We start from the raw sequence: 16,765 nt of genomic DNA, 5'->3' as shown, positions 1-16,765 counted from the left end.
ATGTAATGAAGCCCCTATGTAAGACTCAGAGGACGCTCAGTGGAATGCAGCAGTGCTTTGACCTAATGATATTACTGGAAGCTCTTCTCATTTTCCATTTTGGCAGTCATTTCTGTTTCAAGTGGTCAGATAGTGGTTGTGTCACACTGATGTCTTGACCATTGAGACAGTGTTTAACCCTGTGCAGTCCTTGGTGTGTGGTCCTTGATGTTCATCACAGCCAGCGAAGGGGAGTCAATGCCTTGTGAAGTGTGCTCTTTAACAATAGCAGGGTTCTTGCCATAGTTCATTTGCTTTGGGCAAGCAGTACGCTGTATAGCCCCTTAGAGAATGGTGGTGACGTACAGTTTACAAGAACTCATCTGACTGATCTCAATGCGAATGTGCCTGAGGTGTGCTGTGTGACTGAGATATGGGAAGGAACCAACTTTATAACCCCCTCCCCCCATCCCAAATCAAAAACATATCCCCCTCCCATCTCTAACACTATGCATTCTTCAACATTTTAAGCAGTGAACTGACACCCCACTGAATTATTTTGTGCTGCTTTGTGTAGAGGGTTGTTTTCTTTTCTCTCCCCATGATTCTACCTGACTGTGATTGCTCCCTACTTTCGTCACTTTTCAAGCTTCTCGGCTCGTCAATCCAGCCAGCGAGAGGTTATTTCAATGACACCAACCTGATGCAGAGGGTTGTGCCCCTCTCACTTTCCAGGGCTTACTGATGGTGTCTACAATGCATTCTAGATCTGGTGTTGGGGGGAGATCATGGTAAATTATGCAACACGTTGGAAGTGTTCCTCTTCACTGGTTAAGTATTCAAGTTGGAAAATGTTATGCTTCCAATACAGTCCGTGTTAATTCAGCTCAGCTAGACTGTGGTGGCTGGATGCTCACTCTAAATAAAGTGAAGTAAAAGATACAATCGAGTGGAAATAGGGAATTGGATACATTCAGTAAGGAATACAATGTACACTGCCATGTTTTTAAACACTGAAAGTAATTACATCAAATGTCTAACTGTGTAAAATAAAAAGGACATCTAGGTCATGTTACCTTGACAGTTCAACGGGTAACCACTTTAACGATGTAGTGCTGTAATAAAACATTTTATTTGACTGCTTTGACCGGGATATAATTCACAAATTCACTATATTTCGGTACAGTTTCTCTAAAACGAAAAACAAGCTTGCACTCTACTGTTAACTCCAACAACAATCCAAACACATATGACATTGGCTTGTTTTTTTATGATAGTGAGATGTGTGGAGTTGAAGAAACCTGAAGCGATGCTCTGAAAAAATGAAAGAGAAAGCCGCTTAGTTGTTTGAGAAAATAGACTTAGGCAACGCTTTCATGTTGCTTTCCTTAGACTCACATATTGAAACCATTAATTCCCAGAATATATTCCCTTCAGGTTTTTAGACTTGAGAGAGTTAAAATTGCCATAGCGTTTCATCATGGTGTTGCACTTTGCCCTTCATACCTTCTCTCAAAAACAAACTGCACAGCCAATGCATTGTGGGAAACTACAAGAGAAAGCTCTTCATTTGTCAAAAATGCTGTAATTTTTCATTTACAGGACCAATAAAACCAACAGATATTATAATTGTCATATGTCAATTGATATTTTACTCCCAACATAGCTCATTTAAATCAGAAATCAGATGCAGAAATCATACATTATACGGAATGTGCCTTTAGGACTTTGTATCTACCCTTGAAGACTTTGTAAAGAAGGTAATTTTAAAACATTTTTTTTTTAAAGATGGCACTGAATAACACGGCTGATGTTTTACATTCTCCCAACCAATTGTGCAATTTTGTATTTTTTTGCGTTTTATGTCACTTATTTTTTAAAAACTTATTGTGTACATAAAGTCATTGCTACAGAACCTACCAGACCAGCTAAATCACTTCTATGCTCGTGTCACGATCGTTATAAGGAGTGGACCAAGATGCAGCGTGGTATGTTGCCATCCTTTTATTTGGAAGAGAAACTCAAAGAACAAAAACAATAAAGCGAAAAAACGAAACTCAAAGTAGTGCTCGCAGGCAACTATACCTAGACAAGATCCTACAAAGCACAATGTGGAAATGGCTGCCTAAATATGATCCCCAATCAGAGACAACGATAAACAGCTGCCTCTGATTGGGAACCATACCAGGCCAACATAGATCATAAATCATCTAGATAAACCACCCTAGTCACTGTCACGCCCCAACCAACATAGAGAATAACCAGCTCTCTATGGTCAGGGCGTGACAGCTCGCTTCGAGGCAAGCAACACTGAGGCATGCAAGAGAGCATCAGCTGTTTCAGACGACTGTGTGATCACGCTCTCTGTAGCCAACGTGAGTAACACCTTTAAACAGGTTGTTACGGTTTTCTTCTGTCGAAAGAGAGGCGGACCAAAACGCAGCATGGTTATCTTTATACATCTTTAATGAAGATGATAAATGAACAATATACAAAAACAATAAACGTGAAAAACCGAAACAGCCCTATCTGGTGCAACAAACACAAAGACAGGAACAATCACCCACGAAACACTCAAAGAATATGGCTGCCTAAATATGGTTCCCAATCAGAGACAACGATAAACACCTGCCTCTGATTGAGAACCACTCGAGGCAACCATAGACTTACCTAGACTACTTCACTAAACCACAATCCCATAACCTACAAAAAAACCCTAGACACTGGATAAGAGCGTCTGCTAAATGACTTAAATGTAAATGTAAATAAATACCCATGTCACACCCTGGCCTGACCAAAATAATAAAGAAAACACAAAATACTAAGGCCAGGGTGTGACACAGGTCAACATTCACAAGGCTGCGGGGCCAGATGGATTACCAGGACGTGTGCTCCGGGGATGTGCTGACCTACTGGCAGGTGTCTTCACTGACATTTTCAACATGTCCCTGATTGAGTCTGTAATACCAACATGCGTCAAGCAGACCACCATAGTCCCTGTGCCTAAGAACACAAAGGCAACCTGCCTAAATGACTACAGACCCGTGGCACTCACGTCCGTAGCCATGAAGTGCTTTGAAAGGCTGGTAATGGCTCACATCAACACCATTATCCCAGAAACCCTAGACCCACTCCAATTTGCATACCGCCCAAACAGATCCACAGATGATGCAATCTCTATTGCACTCCACACTGCCCTTTCCCACCTGGAAAAAAGGAACACCTATGTGAGAATGCTATTAATTGACTACAGCTCAGCGTTCAACACCATAGTACCCTCAAAGATCATCACTAAGCTAAGGAACCTGGGACTAAACACCTCCCTCTGCAACTGGATCCTGGACTTCCTGACGGGCCGCCCCCCAGGTGGTGAGGGTAGGTAGCAACACATCTGCCACGCTGATCCTCAACACTGGAGCTCCCCAGGGGTGCGTGCTCAGTCCCCTCCTGTACTCCCTGTTCACCCACGACTGCATGGCCAGGCATGACTCCAACACCATCATTAAGTTTGCTGACGACACAACAGTGGTAGGCTTGATCACCGACAACGACGAGACAGCCTATAGGGAGGAGGTCAGAGACCTGGCCGGGTGGTGCCAGAATAACAACCTATCCCTCAATGTAACCAAGACTAAGGAGATGATTGTGGACTACAGGAAAAGGAGCACCGATCACGTCCCCATTCTCATCGACGGGGCTGTAGTGGAGCAGGTTGAGAGCTTCAAATTCCTTGGTGTCCACATCAACAACGAACTAGAATGGTCCAAACACACCAAGACAGTCGTGAAGAGGGCACTACAAAGCCTATTCTCGCTCAGGAAACTAAAAAGATTTGGCATGGGTCCTGAGATCCTCAAAAGGTTCTACAGCTGCAACATCGAAAGCATCCTGACCGGTTGCATAACCGCCTAGTATGGCAACTGTTCGGCATCTGACCGTAATGCGCTACAGAGGGTAGTGCATCCAGGACCTGCCATCCAGGACCTATATAATCGGCGGTGTCAGAAGAAAGCCCATAAAATTGTCAGAGACTTGTCACCGAAGTTATAGACTGTTTTTTCTGCTACCGCACAGCAAGCAATACCGGAGCGCCAAGTCTAGGACCAAAAGGCTCCTCAACAGCTTTTACCCCCTAAGCCATTAGACTGCTGAACAATTAATAAAAATCACCACCGGACAATTTACATGCGTAGTCACTTCGCCCCCACCTACATGTACAGATTGCCTCAACTAGCCTGTAGCCCTGCACACTGACTCGGTACCGGTGCCACCTGTATATAGCCTCGTTATTTTTATTGTGTTACTTTTTATTATTGCTTTTTATTTTAGCCTACTTGGTAAATATTTTCTTCTTCTTGAACTGCGCTGTTGGTTAAGGGCTTGTAAGTAAGCATTTCACGGTAAAGTCTACACTTGTATTCGGCGCATGTGGCAAATAAAGTTTGATTTGATTTGGATAGTCAGTATAGAATATTTGGGGTAGTCTGCCTTTAACTCATGACGTACAAACTCCCATGATGCATACTGTAGGTCCGTACTGTATAATGTATGCCCTGACTCACGTCCCTGTCCTCACATCAGCTACACTACAAAGACTTTTTGTTGTCTTATTACACATTTTGAAAATCAGTAGTTCTGGTAATCTCATCTGCTCAGTCCTAATCAAGCAGTTCCAGCCCTCACAGTCCTTTCCGTAGTGTCAAGCCTCGGCTTCCTCCCAAACTAATCGGGAGCTCATGTTCCTGTGTTTGAACCTTCTCAAAGTGGCCACAACGGGGAGCGGTTTATCTGCTCTCTACGTTTAATCAGGGAGCAGATTTGCACTCTTGCAGTTGATTTCTGCAACATAACCTCTCTGGCCAATGTGCTGGGCAGCCCACAAAGCCGGCCTTTTAATTTCGGATTGGGAAAAGTAACAAAGAATCAACATAATTCTTAGCTTATCAGCGTAGGCTATGTTTGTCTGTTGTGGGAAGTGGTTTGCTTTAAAGTATATGCACTCAGGCACGCACACATGCACCCTAACACAGACTCAGTCACAGACAAATGCAGACAAAAACACGTAAGCCAAAATGTATCCATCATAGACAAACACAGACTGACACATACTGTGTCACAATCTCTCTGTCACTGGCATAATTGCCTCTGTATCTGCAGGAACATAAGTTCTCAGCTGGCCAGCTGTGTGCCATCCAAGGGATTTCCATTTTCTCAACAAAGAAGATCAAGGTTAAAGGTTCTAAGGGGGGATGTAGCTACTGTTTCAATAGGAGGAAGTGGGATTGACCTAGCACAACAACAACATTCCTCCACTGCTGGTCAAAAGTTACCTCTACATTACAATCTGCATGTACCTATTTTTATTATTACCTGGCAAAATGAAGTGGCTTGGCAGTTAATTAATCAGACATTTCAAAATCAGATTATCACCTCTCCAATCTTGTTCATATCCAATTTAAATATTCAATAGTACAAGTTATTATAGATTTCCTTAACAGGTTATTGACAATGTTATTTTGTTTGACTCCATCTGCTCTGAAAAGGCTTGTAAATGATGGTCACTCATGCAAGGATGATATGACAAGCAATGGGATTATCAGACTATTAAAGAAGATTGAATCAATATCGAAAGGATCACTACAGTATGTTTTCCGCAGCTTTAAAACCCAATTTAGTGGCCTAGTCATCCAAAACACAGAGTAAAGAGGACTCCATCTGGAAGGGAAGAGTGAGAGGGGGGTTACCCTCAATCTTCCTCACACATACTGACACACAAAGCCCTGGTCCCCGCTCACAGCAGTGATAAACATTATTTTCATCTCAATATCTACAAGCTTCATTGCACTGCTCTTCTACCTCTACATATTATTATCCTGTAACTGTAGCCAAACACAGGGTAGCCTGTGAACCACAACAATATATAGGCTAAACTGAGGCTGAAAATGGCAGCGTTTGAAAGTACAAAGTATTTTCTTTGATTTCAAATGAAACACTTCAGTCAAGTCCGATTCACTTTGCTATAAGCTTTTTATAAATGAAATGGAAACGTTAGGTTTGGAGAGCTCTTTGATCCTATAGCTACACAACAGCAGCTGGCCTATCTGGCGTGTTCAGGGGAGTAATTTGACCAGGATGGATTCCCTTGTTGTTTATAGAAGGTTGGGATCATCCGCGGTATCCGTAGAAAATACTTTTAAGCCTGTTATTAGAGTGGACATCCAAAGACTGATAACGGGGAAATGATTTGTGTCGGATTTTGATCCACTTTAGCATTGTAGCCTACATTTTCTAACCAATATCTCCAGGAAAAATAAAACGTTTTGGACCCTGGTAATTGGAGAGGAAATGTGTGCCTCTTAAGTGGAATTTTAGATGTATGGATTTAGAAGCTGTAGTGCTTTGCCCAGCCCAAACCAAAGCCACAGTTGAACCCTTTCTACATTTGACTCAAGGCAAAGGGATAACGTTTTTGTTTATTATATGCCACACGAGACACCACAATAGAGAGAAAACACAAACAGAAACATCACGAGAGCTGATATTTCTGTGAATGTCCCCGAAAGCTTGGGGGAAAAAAGGTTGAGCTGGCTGTTAGTGACTTATCAGACACAGTCATGGACAGAGGCAGGATACTCAAGCCCTTTGTCAGTAGCCGCAGGCCGCAGTCTTAATTGAAGCATGATTAATAAATAAACCAAACTCCTACTGATTGTGGATTATCTCTATAAAAATACCTAATTAATCCTGCATATGAATGTCATTATTTTCCTATTTCTAGACATTGAAAAGCTCTTGCCTCCCTCCCATTGGTTTCTGCCTGAGAGAGGGAGTCGTTTTAACTTGAGTAATTGCTTTCGAACACAGTGGATTTTTAATGGGACAATAAGACTTCTTTTGCATCCACAAAGATGCCGTGCTGATAGCAAAGCTCATTGATAGAAAATAATCAAATGGTTCTGCCTAGGAGATAAAAGCTATTTGAGAGGATAATGAATCATTTTTGTTTGTCCCTCTCAGGGTTGGTAACAGATTACCCTCAGAGAGAGAGACAGAGGGGGGAGGGGAGGGAGAAAAATACAGAGCGAGAGAAAGAAAGAAAGAGCGAATGGCACTCCATTCCAATTTACCCACTCACCATGAAGTTACAGCCATGCAAAACACAAACTCATGCATAATGAATGCCAAACATAAGAATAAAATTAAACCCACTCGCTCTGCCTCATTGTGTCCCCAATTTCAGGCATAAAATTGTGTCTGAGAAACTGAGCTCGAGGAAGAGCGTCGGAAGCACATCAATAACTTAACACACTTATCAATTAAAACATGGAACAAAAACTGTAAAAGATTATTACGAATTACCTGGTATATATCAGTCTGTTGTAGAAATGACCTCCTTCTCCTCCTGTGGACTGGAGTTGTGTGGCTTGCTCAAAGAAAGGGCTTTTCTTTTTAGGGGCTGGAATTAATAGTCTTATTAATGGGTGCTAATCAGTAAAAATAGCAATGGGGTACTGTTTAGTCTGCCACACATAGTACATGTGTATATGCTCCACATATTCATCAAGCGTGAAGGGCCCCTGGCTCCCTGGTGAATACGTCTACCACAGTAGACCTGAGGTTACATCTTCTAGCCTTCTCAATGCTTTGAGGTCATTAGGAGTGAAACAGAAACAGGATATTAAAGATGCCTTGTTGCACACCTCAAAATAGGATGCTGGTTCATTGACCCGTTGCTCGTTTATGAAAGGGAACCTTTGTTGAGTGAATAGGTGTTCAGTACAGTATCCCCAGACTAAATGGGAGTCAGTAGAGGCTTAGAGGAATAGGGTGATATACAGTGCTTTCAGAAAGTATTCATAACCATTTACTTATTCCACATTTTGCTGTTGTACAGCCTGAATTCAAAATGGATACCATTTAAAAAAAAATCTCACCCATATACACACAATACCACATAATGACAAAGTGAAAACATGTTTTTAGACATTTTTGTAAATGTATTTCAAATTAAATACAGAAATCGCTAATTTACATAAGTATTCAGACCCCTGAGTCAATACTTTATAGAAGCACATTTGGCAGTGATTACAGCTGTGAGTCTTTCTGGGTAAGTCTTTAAGAACTTTCCAACATTTGCCCATTATTCTTTAAAAAAATCTTCAAGCTCTGTCAAATTGGTTGTTGATCATTGCTAGACAACCATTTTCAGGTCTTGCCATAGATTTTCAAGTAGATTTAAGTCAAAACTGTAACTTGGCCACTCAGGAACATTTATTTTATTCTTGGTAAGCAACTCCAGTGTATATTTTAGCCTTGTGTTTTGGGTTATTGTCCTGCTGAAAGGTGAATTCATCTTCCAGTGTCTGGTGGAAAGCAGACTGAACCAGGTTTTCCTTTAGGATTTCGCCTGTGCTTACCTCCATTCCATTTATTTTTTTATCCTGAAATACTCCCCAGTCCTTAACGTTTACAAGCATACCCATAACATGATATAGCCACCACTATGCTCAAACATATGGAGAGATACTCAGTAATGTGTTGTATTGGATTTGCTCCAAACATAACACTGTTTTCAGGATTTTTTTTTTCAGTATTACTTTAGTGCCTTGTTGTAAACAGGAAACATGTTTTGGAATATTTTTTATTCTCTACAGGCTTCCTTCTTTTACTCTGTCAGTTAGGTTAGTATTGTGGAGTAATTACAATGTTGTTGATCCATCCTTAGTTTTCTCCTATCACAGCCATTAAACTGTAACTGTTTTTAAAGTCAGCGTTGGCCTCATGGTGAAATCCCTAAGCGGTTTCCTTCCTCTCTGACAACGGAGTTAGGAATGACGCCTGCATCTTTGTAGTGACTGAGTGTATTGAAAACCATCCCAAGTGTAATAACTTCACCATGCTCAAAGGGATATTTAGTGTGTGCTGCTTTTTTCTTTACCCATTTACCCCACCCTGGTCTTTGTGGTTGAATCTGTGTTTGAAATGTACTGCTCGACTGAGGGACCTTACAGATAATTGTATTTGTAGGGTACAGAGATGAGGTAGTCATTAAAAATGACTACTGCACATAGAGTGAGTCCATGCAACTTATTATGTGACTTGGTAAGCACATTTTTAGTCCTGAACATATTTAGGCTTTCCATAACAAAGAGGTTGAATACTTATTGACTCAGGACATTTCATTAATTTGTAAAAAATTAAGACAAACAAAATTCCACTTTGACATTATTTAGTATTGTGTGTAGGCCAGTGACAAACACGTCTCAATTAAATCCATTTTTAATGCAGTCTGTAACACAACCAAATGTGGGAAAAGTCAAGGGGGGTGAACACTTTCTGAAGGCACTGTAGGTATTATGATGTTATGGCGTGATGTTTTCCTCTAATCGGAATACGTCTTTCATTAGCACTGCCTCTTTTTCATTCCTTCCCTCATATCAACAACAGTATCGACAATAGAAAGGAAAAATACAAACGACCACAAACCCATGCAGGCCATGCAAAGTGGAAGATTACCGTGAGATATTTAATCCCTTTATCTTTTCTCATCTCTTGATTGCTTGGCTAAAGCCACTTCTCCCCACACTTTCCAGTCTCCACACCTTCCGACCTGTTTATCGCTTTTATTCCAGACTAAGTTGGGCCCCAATCCCATTGAGGGGATCTGATTAAACCGCTGCACAGAGTGTCTGTCTAGTCTAGGTGATTTTCTTTGTTCCATCATCCCACCCTTCTAACATTCCAAGAAGGAAACAATACCCCTGGTTCTTGCACACATGAAAATAAGGTCAATAGCACACTGAAAAAGGAAGAATGAAAAAAACCTTGGGAGGGACTGGGGAAGTTAGTTACTTCCTTTTAAAATAACCAAGGTTACTTTGCGAGCTGTCCATCATGTCTTTGTGAAATACGGTAGGCCTCTTTTAAGTGTGTGCCCATATTTAAAGGAGTATAATTGTTGGACCCCTGTGGTTGTTACTAATCTCTGCTTGGCATGATTCTCAACATGAATCAATTCAGTTTACAATCCCACACCATTAGCTTTTTTTTTTTTTTAAAGATGCAGAAATACCAGAGCCTAAGACTCAGTTTATTGTACTGTAGAGAGGGTGATACACACATGAATACCTCAGACATGTAGTGTTATTATGAGATTAGTGCACTGGAATTCTACAAAGCCCGCAGTCGCCATCTTGTGGATTTACTTTACATTACAGCATCTTTAATGCGTTGCAGTTATTTTATCTATGGCAGTCCTGCTTACAGCAGGGATAGTGTGGAGGCATTTAACCATTTGATTTTCCCTGTAAATAATCAGAGGATCCTTGGATGAAGACATTGATTACCATTTAAGTGTCTGATACGCCTTCATCAGCAGCTTTCTTCTGACTCTGGGTCTCTGTCTGCACATTCCCAGCCCCTGTTGGAGTGTCTCCAAAATGGCCCTGGCTGTTTTATTTGAAGAGGCTGAGTGCCGGGCTGTATAATTATCACTGATGTGTTTGCTTGTCGTGGAGTGGCACGCTGGGAAATTGGATGGAATTCAGGGACAGTTAGCCAGATTGTTCCTGAGATAGACAAGATGGCTGAGTCCAGGACGGGTTTAGCCGGTTGTTGCACCACAAATGAATGTGTGATCTGCAATGGTTAGGAGTTCTGACTGCACTACATATAAATTGGAAATGAATGGTTATGAATGGTCTGCATGAAATGCTCTCACTGTACTGCTCTCATTGTGCTAGAAGATACAGTGTATTTGGGGTGGCAGGTAGTCTAGTGGTTAGAGCGTTGGACTAGTAACCGAAAGGTTGCATAGATCGAATCCTCGAGCTGACAATGTAAAAATCTGTTGTTCTGCCCCTAAACAAGGCATTTAACCCACTGTTCCTAGGCTGTCATTGAAAATAAGAATTTGTTCTTAACTGATGTGCCTAGTTAAAAAAAGTATAAAAAATGATTCAGGAACAGAATATTCCATCTAGCTCTTTCTGATGAATGAATGGAATTTTGAGTGCTTATGGTTTCCATTTAAGTGATAATGCCAGAGAAGGAGGTGTTTGGAGGATATATTGGCATCAGTGTTTTTAGTCCCAAGACGAAGTTGAAGCCTGGCAAACCGTGCCAATATATCCTCCAAACACCGGCTTCGAGGGCATTATCTCTTTTATACAACGGGTTACCAACATATTAAAATAATGATTGATAAATGTTAATAATTTTTATTTATTTATTAAGACATAAGATATAGTTGCTACACACAAGATACAGTTGCTATCCAAGCCGTTTGGTCGTTTGTTCTATTGGTTTGGTTGCCAGACACGTGACCCAGTTGTTCGTTCTAAATGTTCCATTGTCATACTGGCTGACAATGTTCTTATCCCTTGCTTGCTAGCTAGCCAACTATTGGTGATTTACAGTCAGCCAAACAGTGCAGACAGAATAACAGCAAAGTAGCTACATTTGTGTTTGTTTTAAGCTGTTTTGTAGTGATATTTATGTGGATACATCCCTAACAATGAGCTAATGATGTGCGATTTCTCCTGGCATAGAAGATGTGCTCTTTTGTCAGTATGCTGTTGTTCAGTAGAGTTTGCCAACAACAAAGCTAGCACAATCACTTCAAACTGAAGCTGGAAAAACTGCAAACTAGCTACAATTTTTTTTCCATTTGACCTGTTTTCTATTGACATTACTTTGTATATATATCCATAAAAATGATGCCAGCTAATTCATGATTTCGACTGGCTGAGAAAAGCTGCCTGCCTGTCTGTCTCATCCTGACGATGGGACAGCTTGAGATCGAATTTCAATTTTGAAACAATGTTGCAAATGTCGGAGAGACAGACAGCAAGATTTCTACAAATCTTCGCTGTTGAAAATCAAATCCTAGTCTAAAAGAAATGGGAGATAGTGTCTAGATGCTTTTTATAGTGTAGATCAAGTTCATACATTGCCTGGCTGGGCTGATGAGACAGTGGATTGCACAGTGAGATGGAACAGAGTAAATAGGCATTTCAACATAATAACTTTAGGCGGTGGTAACTTGTGGAATAGACACCGGCTGAAATGCGGTTTTAACCAATCACCATGCAGGATTAGACCCACCCATTGTATAAAATTAGCTAGCTAGGCTACTGGCATGGGAGATCGCATTTGTAAAATTATACATGGTTGCACAGGTTGTAAAGGCAGACTCATAGGTTTATACAAACCTCAACTGTTGCAAACCAAATAGTAGCATGGAAAGAATTATGTGTAGACACTTTTTCCCTATGGAGATGGAGTTTAGGAATCTCCTACCTGTGCTACAGGACAGTTGAATTATGCGATTATAACATCATGAATTTTTACCCCATTCCTCTCCCCAACTACAATCTTGTTTCATCATTGCAACTCCCCAATAGGCTCGGAAGAGAAGGTCAAGTCTTGCGTCCTCTGAAACATGACCTGCCAAACCATGCTTATTAATGCCCGGAGCCAGCTGCACCAATGTGTCAGAGGAAACACTGTTCAACTGACAACTGAAGTCAACCTGCAGGCACCTGACCCGCCACAAGGAGCCGCTAGAGCACAATGAACCAAGTAAAGCTCCCCCGGCCAAACCGTCCCTTAACCCGGATGACGCTGGGCCAATTGTGCGCCGCCTTACGGGACTCCCGGTCACAACGCAGCCTGGGATCTAACCCAGGTCTGTAGTTACACCTCAAACACTACAATGCCTTAGACCACTGCGCCAATCGGGAGGCCAACATCATGGTATTTTGCAGGAGTTGTTGTTCCACAACTCCTGGATATCAACCAATCAGCATCCAGGATCTAAACAACCTGTTTTATAAAACACGATAGAACTCAACTCTATGTGAGGGTTATTTACAAATAATGTTTTAATTGTCACAAAGCATGCATTTATATTTCCTTGGCTTGTGAAAGTGTTGCAGACATACTATTATTTGCACCTCCAGTAGAAGGGACTTAACTCTCCTGAGCTCTTAAATGTTGGCTCCATCTGGCAGCTCATGCTCGCTCTCCTGAAAGCTACTGGCAAAGGCATCACTCCGTGGTCTGCTGGTGTAGTGGGCTATAGTTGGCCCATACAGCTGGGGGCATCATTGTTGTGCTGCCATAATCCTTTTTAACTTCACACAGCTTCCAGAGAGAGAGAGAGGAGGACTTCTGATCCAGTCAGGAGGGAGAAGGCGGACTAAAACACAAACACACACTCACTTACCAACATGAGGTGGGCTTACCACTACAGACGGCAGCAGGGAAGAGGGGAGATAAAGTGGACGTTCTTCAAGCAGGATCTACTGTTCCAAGTCAAAGAATACAACCTGTTTGAACATGGTAGATTTAAAGAGAGGGCCAGGTCCGGCTCGTTCAGAAGAGATATGGGTCAGCATTTGCTTGAGATGAAAAGACACGTGCTGCCAAATGATTGCGATGAAACGAAGGCATCGTTCGATGACATCATATCAAAACAGAAGGCCCATTTGGGGCTTAATGCACAGCTTGTGTATAATTTGTTGTGAACATGCACCATATTAATTATCCAGGACATAATAAATAGGCAGGATAAAATATGTTCCCTCGGATGCTAAATCCTGGCATTTAGCAATATATCAAATTTTTTATTGTTGGTCAAGAGAAAAATATTTACCCAGATGCAATTCAGGCTAATTGCATTTTATGGAGGCAGCTGATCCCACCACTCTAATGCAATAAAATGTATATTTTAATCCCTATAAATCCAGATCATTGGATTTGCTGACATGTCAGTCAAAACTACAGGATTTACTGACATAAGAAGTATCTTGCAGCAGGGTTTCTGCTCATCTTTCAAACTTCAGGGATATAAATCTGCACACAGGCCTAGAATCATGTTGACAAACACTGACAGTAGCTATGTTACTACAATGATCAACCAGCTGGCAATACAAAGCCTATCATGCGGCCTATTTAAAAGTGCTAGCATATTTAATTGAGCACTAAAAATAACTCCTAGGCAAAGTGGCAGCAATTTACCATCATTTATCCTTTTTGTTAGACCATTTCTGGGCTCTCATAAGGAATGCTATACTATCTGTCCATCAACAACCACAAGGATATTGGACTAGCCTATTGCTCAGAACAGTTGGAGTCCTGCCTGAAAAGCTTGTCATTTGGACAGAGAGAAATAGATAAACAACAACCGGAGACATAGTACAGACTTCAGGCTTCGAAACGTCAGCCGAGTTTCTGTCAAGCAATGCCCAGAATTTGTCAGGTCTGTTTTGGCAACTGTAAAACAAATGAACTCTATTGTTGGAGATATATCAATTTCAGTTCAATTGTATGTGGAGTAAATCATATTCATACAAAAGCATCTAACAGCAGTCTGTGCTGCAGTCTGGAGAACACAATGGCAAGCAATTGCAATTGGCAGAACAAAACACAACCAACGTAGTTTAATTGTGTTTTAATCAAAGCAGAAGTAGAGTAAAACATCCACGTCAATGTGGATTCAAGGTTTATTAAATGATGCCACAGAAATGTTGAAGATGATTAGAAAGACACCTTGTCACCTTCAGATATCTTCTTCCGTAGTGAAGCGTAGGTTATTATGACTAGCCACAGTATGCATAGGGTTTGGCTACAGATGATGGCACATCAACATAGATTACAACCGCTAACTTATTAACACCCACTTTTTTTGTATACTGTATATTGCATTAACAGTGTCTAGAGAGAACGAGGTACAATATGTCATGTGTGTATGGGTATGAGCGCTATGGGATGTAAGCTGCTGGGTACTCTGAGTGAGAACTCAGTTCCATTGCACGAGGGAGAGAGCTGTTGTTTGGCAGGGAAGCAAACTGTTCTCAAATAAACAGGCGGAACATTTAATCCAGTCGGCCTTAACAGTGAGACTCCCTTCACACATACTGCACACCCTGGCTGCGTGGCGCAGCGATGCTGGGAGGGCCCCGGCTCTGGCCCCCCCCCATTCCTTGGTTTCACACCTTCAGATATGCTGTGATGGAGATGCAAAGCTGGCTATCATAATTGCATATTAGCAAGCTTAGGCTTCCACCTCCCAGAGGGGTTGTTAATTCATCGCTACCAATTTACATTTCTGCCACTTTCTAATGACACTAATGAAAGAACTTTCCTCAGCAACAGGAATGCCCCCAGTGCCTTTGGTAAGGGCTCAAGGTGCATTAAACACACAAGAAATGCACAGAAAAACAGGGGCAAATCTCCCGACAGTGTTTGCCATATGTCACCAAGGTCCTAATTAGTGAGAGTTTTGTATTTTCAGCGGAGAAAAACACAACTGTGTCTGAGTTTAGAGAACTGAGTCTGAGTTTAGAGAACAGCAATATTTCTCAGTGGGATACATTTCAAGCGAATAATAAGCAGAATGAAAAACTCTTATGTTTCAAAGCACTTGAAGAGACTATTAATGAAGCAGCCATTGTGTGTGTGATTTTACTGCTGGCTTATTAGATGTGCAAATGATGTGCTGATGGCTCTTTAATCTGGGGAACTAGACGATGCAGTGTTCTCAGTGGGAGCTGGTGTACTGGGTTTAACTGTTCACCTACTGTCACTGATTCCCTGCAAAACTATTCAGAAGACAGGAAGCTCACTTTGACTTGTCCATGTTTAAGTTCTGTAAATACATTTGGCGATAAAGCTGCGTAAGAGGATCTGTGTTGTTAACAGATACATCAGTAGATTGAACTTGTTATAAGACAGGCTCCTGTCATACTACAGTCCTCTTGTACAACTATTTCATCCGAGCAGCGAGGCGTTTAGAGTCGCTTTGGTGCAGTTAAGGAGCACTGCCCGCCTTCTCCATTCTCTATGCAAGAACTGTGTGGTTTTCTGCTCTTCCGTCTCTGAAAGCTGAATTGTGCTTTGCTTGCATGGTTGGTCTTTGCCACCAGCCTTTCATTTCACTCAAAAGTACGAGGCAATAAGAGAGAGTCAGAATGCAAGAGGTGACAAGTCCACTCCAGAGCCCAGAGAGTAATTTTGGATCGAGTGGCACTCGGCACCTCAAGACAGTCCTCAGGTTAAAGAGAAAACAAGAAGAAAAAAAATCATTAGCTCCAGTCCTGAGTTGTCATTTCCACAAAAAAACTGTGGAGACTTGCTCCTAGCGGTCGTCTCATTGGAGGGCAAAGCAGGGTAAACTAATTGTCCCTGGAGCTCCCTCCCACCATCATAGAGAAAAATGAAATCCAGAGGCTGTCCAGTCCACCAGCGATTTAGACGCTTGGGCCATTGATTTGATCCTTTAATAATAATTGGAATTTGTGAAGCACAGCAGGAAAGGCCAGACAGGAGAAACAAAAAGATCAAAACAAACCCAAAGCTCTGTGGTTTAGACGCCATAAGTGGTCCTAAACAAACCGTCTTCCATCACTACAAACAGAAAGTGGTTGGCCACAATCTGTCCATTCTGTTCCTTTTTGTGCTCAGCAGGCCATCAGAAAGGAGGCTGCCTCGACAGGTTTATTAATGTAGCCTGTCATCTGTGCATGACTGAAATACAACATTTGCACAGTGTTGCAGAAACTAAGTGGGCTCTCAAAAATAATTTGTTGCACTCTTTCCATGGCCGTGGGAAGATGTTTTGGGGTAGGGTTGCTAAATGTTTTTTTGTCACAAATTAGGTGAAATTATTTATTATTCTTAAAAATATATATTATTTATTTGCGACACTCTTTGCATGCCTGCGGGAATTTTGGGGGGATGTGGGGGTGATGAAAGTTTTTGTCACTCATTTTTCTTTATATAT

This window comes from Oncorhynchus keta, chromosome 14, assembly GCF_023373465.1.
Source record: "Oncorhynchus keta strain PuntledgeMale-10-30-2019 chromosome 14, Oket_V2, whole genome shotgun sequence".
Taxonomy (NCBI): Eukaryota; Metazoa; Chordata; class Actinopteri; order Salmoniformes; family Salmonidae; genus Oncorhynchus; species Oncorhynchus keta.
Note: the sequence above shows the minus strand (reverse complement) of the source record.